The sequence below is a fragment of the Sycon ciliatum genome, chromosome 2 (genome assembly GCF_964019385.1).
Source record: "Sycon ciliatum chromosome 2, ocSycCili1.1, whole genome shotgun sequence".
NCBI classification, from domain to species: Eukaryota; Metazoa; Porifera; class Calcarea; order Leucosolenida; family Sycettidae; genus Sycon; species Sycon ciliatum.
This window is the reverse complement of record NC_088644.1, coordinates 6,470,286-6,476,270: the sequence shown is the minus strand read 5'-3', so window position 1 is coordinate 6,476,270 and position 5,985 is coordinate 6,470,286.

Below are 5,985 nucleotides of genomic sequence, written 5' to 3'. Positions count from 1 at the left end.
TTCTGTATTGAGCTTTGTGCAATGTATTCGGGGGAGGATAATCTATGCACAGCTGTGTGCGTGCGTGTGTGTTTTGAGTCTCTCTCCCCTCTCCTGGGTACACCCACGTGACCAGCTTTGGCAGTGAGCAACAAGTGTGTGTGTGTGTGTGTGTGTGTGTGTGCGTGTGTGTGTGTGTGTGTGTGTGCGCGCGTTTTTCTTCTCTTTCTCAGACTCTTCCTGACTTTTCTTTCATTCTCCTGGGTGGTTACCAACAGCCAGTGCATGCCGGAGGATGTTGTGTGATGGTGTGTGCGGGGAAAAATATGAAAAGACCAAAAATAGGGATTCACTGGCCAGAAAAGGAACCCAAAAAAAGTTTCATTCCGGCTGACCGAGTCTCCTTTCTGTTTTGAGGGGTTGCCGACCCGATCGTAAGTAACGTTAGTTCAGCCGCGATCGCGGCAACTAATAATATCAGACCGGGGAGTTGGCCAGACATACCTACTCTCAGGATTCTACAATTCCAGGTTCTTTACGGAAATATACCAGGAGTCCAGATACCCATTCCTCACCCTCACCACACAAGAAGACCAAAGCTTCACTCTAGGACCAAGTTCCAAGCAACCGAGAAGCAACAAGAACAACAACAACCTCTCGAAGCAAAGCATCGAGCTATATACTGCTATTATGTCCTAGTAGCGTGCAAGCTGAAGGAGCGAAGGGCGCGAGCAGCCAGCCAGCAAAGCATGAAATGTGATATGTTTCCCAACGCTATTCATAGACGAGACACGTGACATCGACGCCACGGCAAACACTTGACAAAGATACATGTAGGAGCAGACGGAATACAAATAAAATACAGATAGCAACACACGGACACGACATATCCCCCGCCTACGAACATGTTACGTCCTCGTAACAGAAGAAAAGTAACGGCACTGAAAAAGAAAGCAAAATAATAAAACTCTTGAAAACTTGAAAGGAAGGAACCAACCTCTTCCGACCCAAGAACTAAAGAAAACATAATGCGCCAGTCTTGCACAGACTCTCAGCCACAGCAGTGTTAGAAAAATAGGTTATGCCGTTACAACTACGTTCGAACAAGCTATTGGTCAGCCTGCAGGGATTGCTTCTGTGTTACTATCATTGTGAACTATTATATAATAAGACAAATCAAGACTAGACGGGTGACAAGACCAGAAACGTGTCCAGGAACTGGTAACTGACCCGAACTAACTTCACCTGAAATCCGCGGCTCCCGTTTGCGTGTTGCCTTCATCTTGACTTCCTCGATGTACCTGCTCTCCAGCTCTGGCTACGTCCAGCAGTTTATCGTCATGCTCCGGGACGGGCGCGTTGGTGATGGTGACCAACCGCGGTCGCCAGGGTGCAGTTTATCGTCGTACCCAGGACGCGTTGGTGATGTTGACCAACCGCGGTCGCCAGGGTGCAGTTTATCGTCGTACCCAGGACGGACGCGTTGGTGATGGTGACCAACCGCGGTCGCCAGGGTGCAGTTTACCGTCGTACCCAGGACGGGCTGCGGTGTGGTGGCGAGCCATTGGCAGCGCTCCCTCTCGCTGCCGAGGGTTCGGAATGTTAGTGGCACTGGACATCCTGGCGTGGTCGCCAAATGTCATGACCGGGGAGTTGGCCAGACATACTCTCCGGATTCTACAATTCCAGGTTCTTTACGGAAATATACCAGGAGTCCAGATACCCATTCCTCACCCTCACCACACAAGAAGACCAAAGCTTCACTCTAGGACCAAGTTCCAAGCAACCGAGAAGCAACAAGAACAACAACAACCTCTCGAAGCATTGCCATCACTGAGTCATTGTGGAAGTTGATAGTGTCTACTTGCAAGTATTATTTAGTGCAGGGCATTATGAAAGAGCTTGCCTTGTCTGTGTGTTTGTGGGAGGGGGGGGGGGGGGGGGGGGAGTTGAAGCCAACGTGGCTGTCCTGTTTGGTGCATTTGATCGGGATCTTATTGATCTGGTCTTGACTTACTCACTATAGTCTGATTCATACTACATTTCGCGTACGGAAACGCGTTGCGTAGCGAAAAAGTTGATCTGAGCTCAACTATTAATATTTTCGCGTACGGGAAAGCCACGGTCGCGCGATGACTTTCCCGTACGCGACATGAAGTATGAATCGGCCTTCACTCACTCACTCACTTAAGTTCCCTCTCTCTCTCTCTCTCTCTCTCTCTCTCTCTCTCTCTCTCTCTCTCTCTCTCTCTCTCTCTCTCTCTCTCTCTCGCTCTCTCTCTCTCTCTCTCTCTCTCTCTCTCTCTCTCTCTCTCTCTCTCTCTCTCTCTCTCTCTCTCTCTCTCTCTCTCTCTCTCTCTCTCTCTCTCTCTCTCTCTCTCTCTCTCTCTCTCTCTCTCTCTCTCTCTCTCTCTCTCTTTGCATCTTCCTGTCTGTCCATGTCTTGTTTCCATCTTCCCAGCGCGTTCAAGCAGTCTGACATTTGACCTGCGTCCAGCACCGCTACCTCTCCCTCCAACAGTGTTTGTCCAGGACGAAGATGAGAATGTCGTGGAGGCTGTCAGAGTGCGCACGCGACGACGCCTGTCTCACCACGTTGACCAGGTGCTGTTACCGGTGGCTCGGCGTACTGCCAAGTTTGTCAAGTCCACTCAGTTTGAGATCCTGATTCGCCAAAAAGGACACTTTTCTGATGCCCCGCCGGGGGTTGTTATACGCAAAGTAATTGACTGTATGTGGTTGCATTGATATGCTTTGGGTTTCTTTCCTCAAAGGAGAAGTGACACGTGCATGGTATATGCATAGACCGTTGAAGTTCGTGTGAATGCATTAGACGCACACAACACGTAGACGGCACTTTATATTTTTCAAAAAAATCCCGTATACATGAGCATGCGTGCGCACGTGTGTGTGCGTATGTGTGCGTGTGCGGGGGGGGGGGGGGGGGGTATACCGTAAAGTACCGCCAGAGCGCCCCGTCTCGCGAGAGCGCCCCACCTTGATTTTACAGCCAGAGGAAGGGAAATCGTATGGCAGAGTGAAACGAAGTTTGTACGATGTAAGAATCTTAGTGTACTAAGGTCACACTTGGCAGGTTTTCGTGTGGAGCTTGTGTCCGCTCGAAGGTACGGATTGACTGCAAAACGTGCAATATGTGTACAAGGTTCATGTCGTATGACCTATAGACAGCAGACCACCTCCACATTACGACCACGAAAGGATGAGATGGTGGGGTGCTCTGGCGGTACTTTACGGTACATGTACGTGTGAAGAGCAGGAACCAGTGCTGATAACGCAGGCGAAGCAGAGAGGAACGCAAAGCACACAATCACCTCTAATCTTCTACAAAATTTGTATGTGTTATTTAATAACACATAGCATCATAAGCAGAAAACGAGATATTGTGAGCACGACAGACAGACTCTCTCTCTCATACACATACACACACACACACACACACACACGCACACACACCTCAGACCTCAGACATGCCCATCGCGGAAGCGATGATAGCGAACAGCTATGGTAGACATAGCAACTTGTGCTGGGATTACACCATTCAACAGCTTGCAAGGCTGACACACAAACACACACACCACGAGACCATAAATCTGAAACGGCATGCATTCGACTTGCTTTAGAAGGCCACGGGTTACGTGATCCACATCAAGGCAATACGCACCACCAGCCCAGCTACATGTACCGATATCTCATACTATACAGCGACTGAACGTGGCACACATACTACACACAATAGCGCGTACACAGTGTTCGACGACTGTAAGCGTAAGGAGAACATTGCCGTGACGGCAATGTTCTCCTTACGCTTACAGTCGTCGAACACACCGAGAGACACAGAGGAACACAAACTAGGGTATACAGTGTACGTGTACATACATGTGCATGTACAATGTATACACAGCTATACACAGCTATGCATTTGCGTGTTTTCATGCTCACTTGAAAAGGTTTATGTATACGGCATGTATGGTTTATGTTGTTTGAGTACCTCCACTTTGAAGGTCGAAGTTGGATTATACAGGGCGTGAACAGGTGAGATTTTTATGTCTAGTAGTTAATTACCCTTACCTTAGCCCACCAAAGAAATCGGAATAATGAAACTCGATGGTGCTCCAACTTCATTTCGACGTAGAGAACTCGTCGTTTGAACATCTAAATTTCAAAGGGTAACCACTGATTTCGATGTGAAAAACGTTTCCTGATCGCCATAAAAAAATTCCCTGCCGACACACACCATAACAAGCTCCAATTTCACAAACAGTGGCCACAAACGGTTGCTCGTCATGAAGGTGGTTCGACACTTTCGACCAAATAATAATTCATTCACTTCCGGTTCCGTATTCAGTTGACAATTATTTTTGCCGTCATCAAGACTTATTTGGGCCCAAAAGTGCAAAAATCAGTGTAAAGTCTCGATTAGTGGGAGAGATCTGTTTTTTGCACGCTTGAGCGTGCATTTTTTTATTACTATGCACGTGCACTGCACGTACACTGCACGTGCACCCAGGGTCGAAACTGTACTCCATTTGTGTATGTCGCGTGTCGCATGTCGCAAAAGTTGAACTTTCTTCAACTTCTGCGACAGGTGCATTGCGACAGCTTGCGACAGCTTGCGACAGCTCGCGACAGGCAGTTTCTTGTCGCAACTGTCGCAAATCGCGTGTCGCGTCGCAGAAAGTTGTATTGTGAATCGGCCTTTAAAGGGGAAGTTAAGGCAAAAATTAAAATTTCACCAGTTGTAGTCTTCGGGGTGCTGAGTCGAATGGTCGTGGTCCGAGGAAGCTGAGACGCTCCCTTCCTACTTGAATCCCAATCGAACTCGCGCACTTCCACCGAAACTGGGTGACTGCGCCCTACTAGATGGGGATTTGTATGCAAAATGTCACTAAAAGCGCCGTTTCGTTCTTATAAAAGCACGGATGACCGCGATTGGCCCATATGTTGTAGTCTTTTGGACGCTGAGTCGACTGGTTTTGGTCCGAAAAGGCTGCGATGCAGCGTTCCTCCTTTATTCCCAATCGAACATGGTTGAACAAGCGGTCACGTGCTCCTGGGTGCCCAAATCACCTGGTCACCACGCCAGCAGGCGAGAACTTTCACACCAAGGTTCAACTCGAGTTCAACTCGAGTGACAGGACTGCACCCAAAAAAGGTCAAACAGGCTAGTAAGTTGTACCCTGCGGGCACGGTGACCAGGTGACTGGCGTACGCAGGAGCACGTGACCGCTTGTTCGACCATGTTCGATTGGGAATAAAGGAGGAACGCTGCATCGCAGCCTTTTCGGACCAAAACCAGTCGACTCAGCGTCCAAAAGACTACAACATATGGGCCAATCGCGGTCATCCGTGCTTTTATAAGAACGAAACGGCGCTTTTAGTGACATTTTGCATACAAATCCCCATCTAGTAGGGCGCAGTCACCCAGTTTCGGTGGAAGTACGCGAGTTCGATTGGGATTCAAGTAGGAAGGGAGCGTCTCAGCTTCCTCGGACCACGACCATTCGACTCAGCACCCCGAAGACTACAACTGGTGAAATTTTAATTTTTGCCTTAACTTCCCCTTTAACGTGTGCCTGGATTCAAATTACAATAAAATTGTTGTTCGCCTAAAGTTGTAGAGTGTTGTTCCATTACACATCTCTTTCACTGTTCTATTTAATTGAGCATCCGAATACATACCTTCAGGAAGATTACAATCAACAGCACCACACACAAACTCCCGCACACGCTCTAAAGCCCTTACTCTTCCCGCTGCTTTAAATCGGTATGGTCTTTTTTCTCTTAGTTTTCTAGGCTCAGATCGTTGGAACTCTCTACCTGCTGACATTCGCCTTTGCACATCTGTTTCTCGCTTCCGTTACCTTGTATTGGCACATTTAGGGTACCCTGTAAGAAGGCCTGTGGGGATTGCCCTATCAAAAATTTAATAATAATAATAATAATAATAATAATAATAATTAGTGCAATTAGGAGTATAATCGATGC